The sequence below is a fragment of the Amblyomma maculatum genome, chromosome 11 (genome assembly GCF_055883805.1).
Source record: "Amblyomma maculatum isolate TAMU_Amacu chromosome 11, ASM5588380v1, whole genome shotgun sequence".
NCBI lineage: Eukaryota > Metazoa > Arthropoda > Arachnida > Ixodida > Ixodidae > Amblyomma > Amblyomma maculatum.
Window position 1 is genome coordinate 80,499,236 of NC_139354.1, and position 17,600 is coordinate 80,516,835.

Consider the following 17,600-nt stretch of genomic DNA (forward strand, 5'->3'; position numbering starts at 1 on the left):
TGACCCCGACCACCATCGTCATGACTCGAGAGGGCCACTCCGCTATTCCGGCTTCTTCCAACTCGACCCCAGCTCCCCTTGCCACTTGGACTGTCAGTAGCTGTCAGAGCGACCCGCAGATGTTTGCCGGTCTCCGCGGCGACGACGCTGATGACTGGCTCGACAGCTACGACCGGGTAAGTGCTTTCAACCGGTGGGACGATTTTTAAACTAATAATGTGTCCTTTTATTTGCGGATGTGGCCTAATCGTGGTTCCTAAATCATGAATCGACGATTGCGGACTGGGCTACCTTTAAACAAAAGTTACACCAGATTTTTTGCGCCCCTATTGTTCGCACGGAGTCCGCCAAGAAGAAGCTAGAAGCCCGACTTCAGCGGTCCAATGAGGCCTATACCTCTTATATAGAAGATGTTTTTGCACTTTGCCGACGCATAAATGACACCATACCAGAGGCCGAGCGGGTTCGTCACGTCCTTAAAGGTATTGGGCCGCTCGCATTTAACTCCCTGGCTGTGCAGAACCCTACCACTATCGATGCCATCATATCGACCTGGCAACGCCTTGACAAACTACAGTCAATACGCCTGCAGCCTGACCCCACTTTCTTTGGTTTCACTGCCGACGCTGACCTCCGTACGCTCATTCGCGGATTAATACGTGAAGAGCTCTCGGCTCAAGGTAATTTGTGCCGCCCTGCATCTGAGCCACATCCTTCAAGTGCCGGCCTACGTAGCATTGTGAAGGAAGAGCTGGACTCAATGACCTCTTCCCCCCAACATCAGTCGCTCCTCCCATCTGTCATGTGCCAACGTACGCCCAGGTCACGTCCTTGCCGCCTGCAGTTGGAGCGCCTAAACCACCCGCGCCTACCACTGCTCATGTCGCTGCATTGGCACCACCTGCCGCGGCGCCGACATACTACCCCACCTGGCGCCCAGCCCACCCTGTTTGTTACTGCTGCGGGTACCGAGGCCATATTTCCCGATTCTGTCGTCGCAGGCTCTAAAATGAACGCCGCGGCTACAACTCATTTGTAGCAGACTACCCTCCTCGCTTCTCCGGCTCTAACCACCGTTCATTACCTGATTATCCCCGGTGTTCATCACCCCCGCCAGAAATTCCCGCTCCGCCTGGTGGTTACAGGCCTTCAAGACGCCGTTCTTTTTCGCCTTTTCGCCGCTCAACCTCGCCTCTCCGGCAAGCTTCTCTGACGACCCCCTCCTATTGAAAAACTGACCACTGCAGTTTTAGGAGGGAAAACTGCATCCTCCGGAACGTCCCTGGAATATTATTTTAGTTTGGGTTGAAGGTTTATCTGTTGAGGCTTTGGTTGACACGGGCGCCTCTGTTTCTGTGATACACACTGACGTGTGCTCCCGCTTGCGAAAAGTGAAAACGCCTTACGATGGATCTGAACTCCGTGGAGCTAATGGTGAAATAATTCGGCCTTTTGCTAAGTGTACTGTGCGAGTTTTTTGTTGACGGTGTCCGCCGCCATGTTCAATTTGCCGTGATGTCACCGTGCGCTCACGCAATTATTTTAGGCTGCGATTTTCTGTCTGCCGCATCAGCCATCATTTCATGTCGTGACAGGGTCATTTACATGAACGAGAGCGATCCGTCTTCTGAACCTCCCGAGCCCCGTCATCGCCTGCTTGCCGCTACTGACTCAGTGTTGCCCCCTGAATGCGAACAACTTTTCGCGCTTACTTCTACTGACATTGATAACGGAGATGTGCTAATCGTGCCTTCTGATGGCCATCTAACCCATGGAATCGCGTTACCACCAAGTCTAGTTCGGTTTGAGCATGGCACAGCACTTGTCACTGCTGCGAACACTTCCCTAGAGCCCATTGTGCTGACTAAAGGGACATGTTTTCCTTGTGTCCTGGACATTCACCCGGTGTCCCTCACCACCCTTCCCGCCCCCTATTCCTCACCAGCAGCTTCTTCCGCAGCCCCTCTCTGTGTTCTCTTTGGCACCGTCAATCCTGAGCTTCCTGCGACTCACCGCCAAGCTTTGCAGGAATTACTTCGAATTACCTTGGGCCGAACTTCTTCTGCACAGCACCGCATTATTACAGAAGGTACTTCTATTGTTAGCCGCCGCCCTTACCGTGTTTTCTTATCAGAGCGTAAAATCATAGAATTTATTAATGTGAATGATATGCTCCGACGAGACATTATTCGGCCCTCAGCTAGCCCTGGTCACCTCCGGTCGTCTTGGTGAAAAAAAGGGGATGGGTCCGTGCGGTTTTGCGTTGATTACCGCGCACTTAACAAAGTCGCTTGCAAAGATGTTTACTCTATGCCACGAATTGACGACTCCCTCGACTGTCTTCAGGGCGCCCAATATTTCTCCACTTTAGATTTGCGTTCTGGTTCCTGGCAGATTCCGATGCACGAAGCCGACAAAGAAAAAAACCGCATTCGCTACACCCGACGAGCTTTACGAATTCAATGTCATGCCTGTTGGACTTTGTAATGCAACCGCTACGTTTGAGCGTATGATTGACACTGTTCTTGGAGGACTTAAGTGGAACACATTCTTGTGCTACCTGGACGACATAGTTATTTTGTCTGCGACGTTTTCTGATCATTTATGCCGCCTTGATCAAGTATTAACGTGCCTAGCATCCGCCTGTCTCCAGCTGAACGCCAAAACGTGTAATTTCGCCAAGAAAGAAATCAAGATCCTGGGCCCCCTCGCCCGCCGCGATGGCATTCTACCCGACCCTGACAAGATTGCTGCAGTTTTGAACTTTGCACGCCCTCACCGGACTAGCGATCTATGCAGTTTCCTTGGCCTATCTTTATACTTTCGCCTTTTTATTCGCAATATCGCTACCACTGCTGCACCGCTCCACCCCCTCCTTACCGACCGTACTACTTTCAATTGGTCCGAAGAATGCGATAAAGCTTTTCAAACCATGAAGAATGCCCTCACTTCGGACCCTGTTCTCGCTCACTTCGACGACACTGTTGCCACCATTCTCCACACCGATTCCAGCAGCCTCGGTATTGGCGCCGTACTTCTGCAACGTGATACCGCTTCTTGGGAAAAGGTAATTGCGTTTGCCAGTCGAACTCTAACACCAGCGGAACGCAACTACACCATCACTGAGCAAGAGTGCCTCGCCGTCGTTTGAAAAGTTCAGAAATTCCGCCCCTACCTCTACGGCCGCCATTTCACGATCATTACCGATCACGACGGTCTGTGTTGGTTATCAATCCTCAAAAATTGGACTGGACGCCTGAGCCGTTGGATTCTGCGTTTGCAGGAATACCACTTCGATGTCACATACAAATCGGATCGCAAACATCGAGATGCCGATGCTCTTTCCTGTTTCCCGCTCCCAGAATCACCACTAGTGCTTCTTCGCGCCTTCCTGCGTGCACCCTCGACGTCCCAATGTCGTCCAGAGCTCCAAACATCACCTGTGCTACTCCTGCCGCTGCTCCAGATCACTTCGTCATTATTTCACACCAGCGAGCAGATCCCTACTATCATTCCCTAATCGACCTTCTCACCGGTGCTTCTCACCCCCCTACCGCTAGGATGCGCAGGCAACTCCAAAAATTCAAACTTGACAATGGCGTGCTCTCCCGTTATATTTATTGCTCTGAAGACACCCGTTGGGTCCCCGTTATTCCGAGAGTGCTTCGCACCCGTATCCTAGCGGCTTTCCACGATGATGCTACAGCCGGTCACTTAGGCTTTCATAAAACTTACCATCGCGTGAAACCCGTTTCTTCTGGCCAGGCCTCGCCTCAAGCGTGGCAAAATATGTCGCCTCTTGTCTGCAATGCCAGCGCCGCAAACGACCGACTTCTATTCCTGCTGGCCTACTACAGCCGCTACCTTGCCCTGCTACTCCTTTTGCCGTTGTTGGCATAGACTTATACGGGCCACTTCCATTGTCCGCACGAGGTAATCGCTGGATCGCCACCGCCGTCGACCACTTAACACGCTACGCTGATACCGCTGCCCTGCCTAATGGCTCAGCACATGATGTCGCGACCTTCTTTTTGAAATCGCTCGTACTGCGCCATGGGGCCCATCAAGTGCTTCTCAGCGACCGTGGTCGGACATTTCTGTCCACGATTGTAGGCGAAGTTCTTGAGGCCTCAACCACACATCACAAATTGACCTCCAGCTATCACCCGCAGACCAATGGGTTGACTAAGCGGTTCCATCGCCGGCTTTCTGACATGTTGTCTATGTACAGCCTCGTCCACTTCTAGCTGTAACACGCTCACCGCCTTCAAAGCGCTATTGCGTTCGACCCGGCCACACAATAAAGCTAAGTGGCGGGCCATGTGACGCAGCACATCCGGGTCCCTGTGGGCCTGAATCGATTTTCATCGATATGTGGCTGTTTCGTACGTAATGTTGATTTGAAAGCAGTGTCTGTGTTAGAGCTAGAATTGGACGACCCTGTACGTCTACCAGGACCACCGAAACTGGGACGTAATACTTCCTTTTGTTACGTTCACCTACAATACGGCTGTACAGCGGACCACAGGTTACACCCCGTTTTTCCTTTTTTACGGCCGTTCTCCCGCTACCCTTCTAGATGCCTCTTTCCTTTCTACACTTGCCAGTTCCTCATCCTCTCTTCCTGACCTGTTTCTTTCCCGAGTGGGCAAATCTCGCCGGCTTGCTCGCGTCAACACGGAAGCTAGCCAGGAAGACCGCAAGTGCCGCTATAATGCAACCCATCGCCAAGTTTGGTTCCGTCCCGGCGACGAGGTGTTACTCTGGACCCCATTACGCACTCCTGGCCTTTGTGCCAAGTTCCAGCACCGTTACATTGGCCCTTACACAGTTCTTGCAAAAACCTCCCCGGTCAACTATCGCGTCTCCCCTGTTTACCCCCCTCCGGACAGTCGTTACCGTGGCACTGAAGTTGTCCACGTTTCACGCATGAAGCCTTTTATTCGGCGCAATCCTGCGGAAATAGTTTGAGCACTGTGTGGCGCTTCATCTTCCACTCGGCTGCACGTGCTGCTTCATCTTCATCCCGCTCCCTCTTGTAGATACCCATCGTCATCGCGGAGTGTGGTTGGCTGCAGTGTGCACCAAGGCTTCAGGTCTCCAATAAAACCTGATCTTTCAAGTCCGACCTTCGCGTTAGCTTACAATAATACAGCGAATGCTTTTGTTCCTCTCCGAAAGTGCAACAGACTCCTCCTCTGGAGTTTGTCGGATGAGCACGCCATTGATGAACATGCCAGCCCTCTGCGCCAAAGCCCCTGACGTGTATTCTTACTAGAACGCCAGGCCATTCTCGATTCAGAAACTAAAACGCTCGCGACGACGGTTATCAGCCATCAAAGCGCTTCTTGGCGGCGGCAGTCGTTTTGGTAAAGTAAAAGACGGCAGCCTTCGCTTCTGCCTCTATTGCATCACTTGACTAGCGCAACAGAAAAAGACGCCTACCTCCTTCCCCGCATCGACGACACACTAGAACGGCTAGCAACTATAAATATTTTATATAGATGGACCTGAAGAGGGGACTATTGGAAATTGAGGTCGGCGAAAGTGGTCGCGAGAAGACTGCAGTCGTCACAGCAGATGGCCTACTTTCGCATTGTATAAAAATAACACAATGAACTTCCAAATTCTGCTGCCTATTTCTGAACTCGGGCTCAATTAGTTCTCGTCGAAAGTTAGCTTTACTGATTGTTTCACTCCTTCCACTTCCACCAGTTACTTCACCTTCTTTCTCAGCACTTTGATCTCATTTTCTTGCACAAAAGTAATTTTTAGTGCTTCAAAAATAGACGACATATGCGCAATAGATTCTTTCATTCTCTCCACTCGTGTTATAATGGCTAGCTTTCCACGAGCAATCCAGCGGGCATCATGAGCGCGGGCGACGGCATCACTGGCGTAAATACTGGTGGAGTCTGCCGCAGGTAGTAAGGTATCGTAGGGAAGTAACGGTTGTCGGCCAAATAACATATAAAATGGAGAGTATGCAGTGGTAGAATGGGCAGATGAGTTGTAGGCAAGGTAGATGAGCGCTGCAATCCTGGTGGTCATCAGACACACACATAGACAGCGTGTCTGTGAGTGTACGCATTAGACGTTCCGCGAGGCCATTGGTCTGAGGGTGATCAGCGATGGTGAATACGTGGCGGACGCAGGAAAAAAAAATATGTCAACTACTCACGAGGTGAAGCAGCGGCAACGGTCATTTAGTAGTTAACTAGGGGTGCCATAATGAAGAATCACGTTTTCTAGAAGGAAGTCAGCGACGTTCGCGCGCAGTTGGTCGAGATGGGTCGATGGGTTCGGTAATAGCGTACCGCGTAGCGTAATTGGTGGCGCCGGCGATTAATTTATTCAACAAGGCGGAACTTGAGAAGAACTCAAGAATGTCAACGCTTACACTGGAAAACGGGTCAGTTGGTATGTGGATTGGTTGCAAATGACCTGAAGTCAAAATTGTGGGTTGCTTCCAAAGCTGACAGAGTTCACATGCGGCAATGTACTGCTGTACGGAGTAATGGAGTTCCGGCTAGTAGAATCGTCGATACAGGCTGTCGTATGTGCGAGTGACACCTAGTTGGCGAGCCGTGTGATCATCATGGAACTGTCATCGATGGTAGAACGCAAATCTTGTGGGACGAACACCAAACATTCTGCGCCACGTGGTTACATATTACGTCCGCATAAGGTGTTCTCTTGGAGCACAAATAAGGCGAGGAATGAATCAGGGCGGTCAGAGGTATGACGGAGAATAAGGGAATACAGCAAAGGATCCAAGCGGTGTTCGTCGGCAATGCTAGAAAAGGCCGATTCATACAAGACACACACATCATCGTCATAGTCGGTAGGACTATAGTAGACAAGCAGTCTGCATCTTGGTGAAGCCGGCCGGACTTGTAGACGACTTAAAAGGTATATTCTTGGAGTCTTAGCGCCAGCGTCCCGAATGGCCAGTTGTATCTTTGAGGGTAGAAACGCAGCACAAGGCATGATGGTCTGTTATACCACTTAAAGGGCGGCCAAACAAGTAAGGGCGTAATTTTGTAATAGCCCAAATAAGCGCCAGGTCCTCTCGCTTTGTGTTAGAATAATTTTGTTCGAGAATGGACAGGAGTCGGCTGGCATACGCCATCACCCTTGTGCGAGTATAGCTCCAATGCCATGGCCACTTGCGTCGATACAGTGTTTAGTATTGGCGGATGGGTTGAAATGGGCCAAGACGGATGGAGTAGTAAGTGTAGCAATAAACTCCGCGAACGTTGCAACTTGTTGAGGCCTCCAAGCTGAAACGTCTTTCTTGAGGAGGTCAGTGAGAGGACTAGGAAGGGATGCGAAGTTCAGGAGAAATCATAGGAAATAGGAACACAAGCCAATAAAAGCTTCGAACATCGCTGGATGATCGCGGAGTGCGAAAATTTCTTACGACACAAATCTTCTCAATGTAAGGCTGAATGCCGGCAGCATTAACCAAGTGACCAAGGACTGATTTCTCGGTGACTGAAGATGCACTTCTTGGAGTTTAGTGGAAGTCCGGTGCGGCAAAAAAGCACAAGGATCGCAGAGAGGCGATGGAGTTGGCTGTCATTTGTAGGGGTGAAAACAATTACGTCAAGATAACAGAAACAAGTAGTCTACTTGAAGCCTCTGAGCAAAACGTCCATCATGCGTTCGAAGATTGTTGGGGCATTGATAAGGAAAAAAGGCATGGCTTTAAATTGATAGAGGCCGTCTGGGGGAGGGCCGCTATTTCTTCACCGTCTCTATCGTCGACAGAGATCTTCCAGTAGCGGTAACGAAGGTCGATGGATGAAAAGTAGCTGGCTACTACGCGGAAGAGGACAGCCATCGTTTTTTGGTGATCTTATTCAAATAGCGGTAGTCAACACAGAATCTCCAACTGTTATCTTTCTTCTTGACCAACACGACAGTGGATGCCCCGGGGCTACTGGGAGGCTTGTTTATGTCGTTCAGCAACAACTTCTCGACCTCCACTTGAACAATGCGTCGCTCGGCAAGCGAAATACAATAGGGCCGTCTGTGGATAGGATCGGCGTCACCGGTGTGAATGCGGTGGCTAAATGCAATTTGGCCTAATGGGCGGGTACCGAAATCAAAAAGGTCACTGTAGCTGACCAAGAGCTTCTGTATCTCTGTGGCGAATTGAGATTGGAGATCATTTGTAAACATGCTGTTAACAAGACCAGGGAGGACAATGTGGAGGACGAGAGAGGGCTCGCAATATTTCTCTTTCGCTATATTACGTACCATCATAAATGCAACAATATAAGAATTTTATGCATTCATTTGTGAAAATAAAATTGAAAAACTATTCAGAAGTTGCAAGGATTTATGCATTACTTTGATCTAAAACAATGTTTACGCTAGAACATAGGTACAGGAAACAGCGCTGGACTAGAATTTGAGGTTCACTTGAAAGAACGGATGACGAAGGAACCAAATGACATCGTATCGAACGCTCACAAGGCATAAGCGTCGTCGAGTCAGCATAGTATTAGAAGGACGCTGACAGCCAATGGCACGCAAGACCACTTATTTCCCTTATAGCCTAAATGCCCACACTGCTGCTTAACAATCTAGCCTCTTTATTGGAGAGTAATAATGACGGTGCACTAACACCCTTCTCATTGCCTTGCATCCTATTGTGATAGGCCACGACAAGCTCCCTTTCTTGTCTGATCTTTATATTCCAATTACTGAAATGTTTTCAAAATTAAAAACACCAGTGTTTACATTCTCTGAACTGACGAGGGAGCTTATTTTGGTCTGACACATTATTAATGAGTTCGCGTGCACACGTGCATGGTCACTTTAGCATCTGCTTGTTCTACCCGTAATACCACACCGCAAGAGAAAAAAGCTTGCACAATTCATGAATAGTTGGTATGCTTCAATTGCTAGCTTCCTTTTCTTTATGGTTTTGGCAATTCTTGAACACAGACCTGAATGTTTATTTGGTGCAAAGACCGCCTCCACACCATGCCATTGTGCTACCTTTTTAGTTTATGGGACTTCCCGTCAAGATAGGGCAGAACTTCGGCATTTTCTTTCTCCAGCTTAGTACCTTTCGAGCCCCTCCTATTTTTGGGTTTCATTTTCTGCAGCCACGACTCGACAACTACTTTAAGCAAGTGTGACGGATAGTTAAGACAAAAGTGTTTTTCGCAAAACCTATCATTCACTGTACAGTTGCAGATCTTTTGCATGGCATTGGTCAAGCAATGCCTGGCTCTATCTCATTTGATCAGTTTAGAGAGAAAGGGAACATACGGCGAAAGGGCTTTGTTTGCTCTAGGTTAGTAGCTGCCTCACATACGGCCTTCGTTAAACATTAGCGTTGAGTCTAGAAATTGAATCGAATTGTCACTCGGCATTTCATACATGAAATGTGAGTTGAGTTGTTTTCTGCTAGAGGTGGGATTAGCCTTGCTTATTCTGCCGGCAATCGCTCTATTGTAGCGTTACCTATGTGTAAAAAGTCCTAATATCTGTTAAATCTGCCCCACTATGCGCACACGCAGTTATAATAGTACATATTCTATTCGAGCAGTTACCCCCTTTATGTACACATTCACTCACAGTATAACATAGTCCACTCCAGAAGACACCATATATGCACACATTCACTCACAGTAAAACACAGTGCATTCTAGCTGCCACCCATTCACTAACAGTATAACATAGCACACTCCAGACATCACCACCTACACACACATTCACTCACAGTAGAGAATAGTCCATTTCAGCTGTCACCTAGAGTACTCTAGAGTCAAGATCAGTGTTTTGTAGAAACTGTAAAAGAAGGCTTGAAGCCTCCCTTCTGCATGTCTGGATTCCACTCGAGACGACAATGTCCTGAAGTTCACTGGAAAGGGCTCCTGCCTGGAATGAAGCGAGAATCGCACATCTTTCCGCAATGCTCTCTGGACAGCACACTATACACTGTTCTATATCCCCGTACACACCACATCTAGAGAATAAGAGGCGATGCCATATTCGTCTTATGCATCCAGGCAGAAGTACCAGCTGAGTACGTGCGAATTTGATGCAGTAGAGTGGCCTGATGTCTTCTCAGACCCTTGGAGACACCTGGCTTATTGGGCGCGCTCCACAAGGTACTAAAATGGTTGATTACCGTTTCTCTGAAGAGTTTGTTTATCTTGAGGTACTTTTCTTGGCGCATATGGGCGAGACTGTCTGCCACCTCGTTGCCTCCGGCACCTATGTGCGAGGTCATCCATTGAAGATGTAAATTAAAGCATCTGCTATGCAGATTCTGCACCAAACCTAGGGAGCTTATAGACAAGGCATCAATTGGGAAACGAACCCGGGCTCTAACCTTTGAAGGGCAGATTTTGAATGTGTTAGGATAAAAACAGGTGGCTTAGCTTCCGTAAAACCACCCCAATAGCAAAACTTTCGTCCATTGTGGAAAATACGCCTTCAGTGAAGCGTGTAGTAGACCACGTTAATTTCATAGAAGGAATGTAAAAATCCGCTTACCTAGATTTTCTGGTTTTGTCTACGGAAAAATCAGTGAAAATGTTGAGATGGCAGGTATACTCTCTTTTAAATAGTTCAGATACGAGCCAATGTGTTCCCGCTAAAGGAGAACTACGCTTAGCACTCACATGGGGAATCTTGACCTTACAGTCAAAGGCCGTAAATGACAAGTTGATTTCAACCATTTCTTTTGCCTTCGAACATTAGTGCCTATAGAAGTGAGAGCATATCTTGTGGATTCGCTGCAGAAAGGATAACTCAACTCAACGTACGTGAAAGTCCGTACACGTGCACAATAATTACGCACATTGAACACATCACTAACGATTCTTGACAGCAAGTCACTAGGTGTTTGCTTCAGAATGATTAAAAATCAACATTATCTGAACACTCGAAGAACACGCTAGTCAGATAAGTTGCAATGAAGAGATTTATCAAAACTGGTCAAGACAACTTGTCAAGAAAGGAGCAACAATGACACCTATGCAAAATACCTTTCTTTTGCACATGCATTTCCCTTGAAAGTGCAATGTAGTCGAAGAAATGAATGGCCAAAAGCTCAATTAAGGAATATAGACTCAATCTACTCGAGTTCTGAAACGAGCCAGTTTTGATTGAGCTCGCGCACTGTGCAAAGCTGCTCACTATGGAGAATTGAGTAGAAGAGCTAAACCTTGTTCACCACAAGTCTGTCCCGCTCCGCTGTATCGACTGCCTTCTCTAACCTCGGCAGTTTTAAATAATTTAGCAGTAGTATATCTTACTATTTCAATAACGGTAGAACTTCGTCGCTACGAAGTTCTTGCCTCAGCCGCTGTCTTTAGAAAATTCGCCTTCGAAGACCACTCGAACCTGCCCTCGGTATTGTAACAAGCTAAGTCCAGTTTCTAAAGTGTTTGACCATTTATTCGTTTGCCATTTTCTTTCTATGCCAGATACAGCCTCGTATTTTAAGAGGCAATTGACCGCTCCAGAGGGCCATCTTGACAGTACTTCGGTTGGAGCCTTGTTTGAAATTCTTCGGGCGCATGCCAACATTTCTTGGTTTGAAACCCGAGGTGGTAACTTCAATTTCGGGCCTTCTTTAGGAGAGAATCAGTATCCTGAGGGACTGCAATGTCGTTCAGGTATGTTACGGTGCTGTTGTCCCCAAGCCTTCCTTTCCTTTTCGGAGAGCCGCCGTCTAATGTCGTTCCCATACCACTCTGTAACTGCATCGCCAGTCTGCGCAGCTCCTGTAGGCACCATGGATCGTTTGAGCCATATGCCATTTCAAGGCACAAAACATGTACCAGTCGCCTAGAAATCTCACTTACCTCTACCACTCAGACTTTTAAACCTTGCCACTCCGCTTTTAAATGGCTCGCCGAAGGTGCAAGGAACCCAAGGGACGCGGCGATCTTCGGTGGGCATGAACGGTTTTTTATGCAATGAGGCAAGTAAAGGGCATGGTAAGTTTGAGCGCGACGAGGCTGACAACCATTTGGCTCTCTGAAGAAGGAACACAAAGAACGTTGAGCACTGAAGTAATGAACTTTAGCAAGGTGACCATTTCGGATAACTGGTGCGAATATAACATATTAAACCTGCGAAATACAGAAACACAAGTAGAGTACACGAGACAGTGCTAGACTGAGGTTACTTGAAGAAATTCCGGGCTAGGAGCGAAATGAGGTAGACTTATCAAACGCTATCAAGAAGAAATGTGAGTGTAGAGTCAGCACAGCCTAGCATGGAATAGCTCAAGGTGACTATGTCGCTTATTACATACCTATGCGCATTGGTGCCTAATGATCTAACCTCTTAATTGGTGGGCAATAGTTACGGTGTATTATTGCACTTGTCAGTCAGCTGTATCCTAATGTGGTAGCCCTGGACAAGTTCCCTTTCTGCCTGCCCGTTCCTTTTTCTCTTACCGAAGTTCTTTCAGTCAATAATAGAGTTTTGACATTCTCTGCAGTGACAAGGGCGCTTGTTTTAGCCTGAGAAATGTTTGAGTGAGTTCACGTCTTCATGTGCATAATCATTTACGCATCTGCCTGTCTGAACCGTATATACTCTGCCACGAGAGAGCGGAATGTTATATGACATGAGTGAAACCACTCACGAACTTGTTCGTATGCTTGACAGAGAACCCAACACTGGCTTGTAGGCTTATAGGGTGCCGAAAAAAAACTTTCTTTCCTTGCCGTCGTGCTGCCACTTTAGGTTATCAGAAATGCCGTGAAGATAGGGCACTACTTTGAGATTTTGTTTCTCCGGCATGGTAATTTTTTAATCCCTTCTGCTCTCGGTTTTTATTCTCTGCAGCAACAACTCGACAACACTTCGCTGCATGTCATCCGGTTAGACTGCCTCACACAGACGATCGGCTTCATGGCGAAAACTGTCATTCACTGCATGTGAGTAGTTATTCTGCAGGTCATTGACCAGGCATAGACTTGCTTTAACTTTTTTGATAAGTTTAGAGTAAAAGGAGGTATGCGGCAAAAAGGCTTTGTTTCTGGATGAGTAGTTTCACACATATGGCCTTCTTTAAAACTTAGCGTTAAGTCGGGAATTCAAATAAGTGTCACTCCGCATTTCATACATAAAAGACAGTGCCGGCGTATAATAATTGAATGCTTTGAACACATCCTTAATGATGGTTGACAGCACGTTACTTGATGTCAGCTTCACAAGAATTCAAAAATTGTCAAGATATATGAATGCTAGAAGAACACGTACATCGGATATGTTGTAATGAACAGAATTATCAAACCTGGCCATAGAAAATGTTGCATAGCACAGGAGCTGCACTAGCACCAATGCAAATAACTTTCTTTTGCAGATACTTTACTTGAAAGTGGAATAAAATTGACGAACATATCAGATAAAAATTGCATAAAAGGATCTATACTTAATCCACCCGAGTTCTGAAACTAAGTGGCGCCAGTCTCGTATGAGCTCACGCCGTATGTTTGGTTCCGTGGCCGACAGTTTCTTCAAAAACCTCAATTTTAGCGACCGCTGCCGCGTGTACTTCTTTTCTTGTGTTTCTGTGTCTTTCGCTGGCTCAATATGTTAGATCCGCGTCAACAATACCAAATGGTCACCAGGTTAAAGCTCAATTATTCATTTGGCAGCTTTTTTGTTTGGTATGCAGAAAGCCAAATGTCTGGGTGTCAGCCTCACTAGTGTTGACGAGGGAAATATTATCATCCCTGAAACAGGAAGCTATCCAGAAAGCCACTTGGTCGTATTCCTCCTCTCATACTTAACTGATCAATTTCTGCAGAAATGCTACATATATATAGTTAATGACAGCATTCGTCAGCAAGCCTTTTGTGAATTGACGCAGTATGTCCGGATCACTTGCTGCGAGCTGTTGTCGACCCGCTGTTGCAGGAAATGAAAATTGAAAACAGGAGGGGCTTGAAAGGTTTTACACGGGAGAAAGAAAATGGCAAGTAGTGCCCGTTGTTAACGGCATTTCCCATAACATTAAATGGTAACATAACTGCATGACGTGAAAGTGGTCTTTTCGGCACCCTATACGTTTTCCGGCCTATGTTCAAGAATTTCTAAGAGCACGAAAAGAGCATACGCTACCAATGGATACTATTCAAGCATACGAACGCGTTCATGAAGTGTGCCACTCGAGTCATATATAAGATTCCAATCTCTTGTGGTAGGGTATATACTGGTCAAACTCAGTTCAGTTCAGGCGTTCAGTCGTGTCCGACTCTTCGTGACCCTATGGACCATGTCACGCCACGCTTTCCCGTCTCTCACTATCTTCTTAACATCACATAGCTTCATCTGCAATGCCTCGAGAATGCCATCTAACCATCGCGTTCGCTGCCTACCCCTTCTCCGGCGACCCTCAACCTTTCCCAACATCAAATCTTTCTCCAGCGACTCCTCTCGTCTCATCAGATGACCAAAGTAGCTGAGCTTTAACTTTAGAATTTGACCCTAATAGATCTTACATTCCATGTTGCTATGTGATATATCTCCTTGCAACATCGGACTTTCCGGTCGCTTCCCGACACATCCACAACTGAGCGTCCTTTCCTGAGCGTCCTGGTCAAACTAGCACATGCATGAATGACTGCGGACATGAACATGTGAACTGACTGGAAAACGTGACACGAAAATAATCTCTCTCTTCACTCCAGAGAATGTGAAAACTATGGTTATGTCTTTGACAGTATTTCAGTAAATGCAAAATAAAGGGCTGGCAGGAAAGAGAGCTTATCGAGTTTTATCACATTAGAATGCAAGACAGTGACAAATGCAAAAATGCATCGTGTCTATAGTGCACCAAAAAGAGGTTAGGTTATTAAGCAACATTGTGCGCATGCAGTTAGTAAGCATCGTAAGTGAAGACTTGTGTGCCTATGGGTATCAGCGTCATCGCTATACTGTGTTGACGCCACACTTACTTGTCCTTTTGAGGACGTTTTATGGCCATATGTAATATGGTTCCTTCACAGTGAACCAGTACTCAGGGAATCTAGTGCTGACACGCGTACTTTTTTCTTGTGTTTCTGTATATCTCGCTCGTTTAACATGTTATGTTCGCACAAAATAGCCCAAGGGCTCACCATGGTAATGTTTATGGGCTTTAGGTTTCTGTATTGAATGTTAAACTAATTTAAACTTGTTCAACGAAGCAGATATAGAACAAAATGTTTTAAGTTAGGCGAAAAGTGACTTTTGTTTCACATGCAGGTCTGTATTAGGAGCCAAGACACCCCAGAAAAAAAAACGTGAACTCCTGACACACATCAATCTTACCTTTCGTTTTAGATTTTATATAGGTGTATTTTATTTGATGGCATGAATATTTTTAATCCAGGAATGCATTTAACGGCTACGTTTTCATCTCCTCTTGTCCGTCACTGTTTCATTCTTCAAAGTAAATTGATTTCAATTGCACTAATTACTATCACAGAATTTTCTCAAAACTCTCGCTTGCTATGTGGTAGAGATTTCAAAGATGAACGCACATTCACTGTCAACAATAAATTTATTCGCTACAGCTAATAACAATACTGCGAGGATCATCATCATCATTATCAGCCTGACTATACCCACTGCAAGGCGAAGGCCTCTCCCATATTTCTCCACTTCACCCGGTTCTGTGCTAGCTGCATCCACTTGACCCCTGCGAAGTTCTTAACCTCATCCACCCAACTAACTTTCTGCCGCCCCCTGCTACGCTTTCCTTCCCTTGGAATCCAGTTTGTTACCCTAAGCGACCATCGGTTATCCTCTCTTCGCACTACATGTCCTGCCCATGCCCATTTCTTCTAATTTCCACTAGAATGTCGGTAACTTGAGTTATTTCTATGACCACTCTGCATGCTTCCTATCTCTTAATGTTACCCCTAGCATTTTTCTTTTCATAGCCCTCTGGGTTGTCCTCAACTTAAGTAGAAGTCTCCTGGTGAGTCTCCACGTTTTAGCCCCATAGGTGAGTACAGGTAAGATGCCACTGTTGTATACTTTCCTCTTGAGCGATACCGGTAAGCTGCTAGTCATAATCTGCGAGTGCTTGCCAAATGCGCTCCATGCCAATCTTATTCTTCTTGTTATTTCCTTTTCGTGGACCGGATCTGCGGTTACTACCTGTCGTAAGTAGACACATTCGCCTCCTACTTCCAGTACTTCGCTACCTGATATAAACTGCTGTTCCTTCCAGAGGCTGTTAAACATTACCTTAGACTTCTGCATATTGATTTTCAAGCCTACCTTTCAACGTTTCCTGTCTAGGTCATCAATCATTATTTGCAGTTCATCCCCTGAGTTGCTTAGCAAGGCACTGTCATCAGCAAATTGCAGATTACTGAGGTATTCTCCATCTACCCTTATCCCTAACTGCTCCCATTCCAAGTCTCTGAATTATTCCCCTAAGCAAGCTGTGAATAGTACTGGCGAGATTGTGTCTCCTTGCGTAACACCTTTCTTTATGGGAATTTTTTTACTTTCCTTATGCAGAACTATGGTTGCTGTGCAGCCACTATATATATCTTCCCGCACTTTCACGTACGGCTCGTCTACCCCCTGATTTCGCAATGCCTGCATCACCGCCGAGGTTTCAACTGAGTCAAATGCTTTTTCGTAATCAATAAATGCTATGTATAAGGGCTGGTTATATTCTGAGCATTTTTCTATCGCCTGATTGATGGTATGGATATGATCGATAGTAGAGTACCGTTTCCAAAAAACCTGCTTGATCATTTGCTTGATTGCAGTCTAAGGTTGTCCTGATTCTATTAGCGATTACTTTAGTAAATACCTTATACGTATCAGACAGTAAGCTGATTTTCTGTAAGTTTTAAGGTCCTTAGAGGCCCCTTTGTGGTACCGGTACGGTTCCGGTACCGTCGATGACACCAGGCACTGCGTATACAGGGTGGCCAATTTTTCTAGCACAATATCCCCCCGTACTTCTGCAAATCTGTAGTTATCTGACCCTCTCCAGCTGATTTCCCCCTTTTCATAGTTTCTTGTGCTTTCTTGACCTCGTCCTTCGTCACTGGTGGAACGTCTGACTTTTTCCCTACCGCCAAGAGGTTCATTGCGAGGATAACAATTGTTAATTTGGGACAGGCTCTACGGCGCCTATCCTGACAGCATTGCAAACCACTTATTCGATAAATGGTTTCATCTGGGGCACATAATGCACATCAAGAGTGTTTCAGATGCGATGACGGGCACCACATGTCCAAAAAAGGACTGGTGCTCAGCTAATGTTTGAACGGCCATTTCGTTTTTGGTTATCCCACTTATCAACTGTCATACGCAATGACGTCACATTATGGCAACATTCGTATGCACATTTCAATAGTGCTCCTGCCGATTATCTAAACCACGATCGCCTTCGCAAGCGACAGGTGCAAGATTGGAGGACAGATAGTAACAAGGGTAACAACATCTTCAAAAATGACAAGCGGGACTTCTAACCTCAAACCTAACGTGAACAATGACACCTTCGACAGCAGTAGGCGAGAGTGTCTGCCTCGGATGTCGATGGTTAGCGAGAATGAGAACGCCTTCGCAAGATGCGGGCGAGAGCCGCCGACAGGCGG

At 46.6% G+C, this 17,600-nt stretch overlaps 1 long non-coding RNA gene across 1 annotated transcript in view; it reads right to left on the reverse strand.

The window, feature by feature from the left end:
* LOC146174249 (uncharacterized) overlaps positions 1-17,600 on the reverse strand; it is a 62,076-nt gene that overhangs the window by 14,038 nt on the left and 30,438 nt on the right. The gene's annotated exons all lie outside the window — the stretch shown is intronic.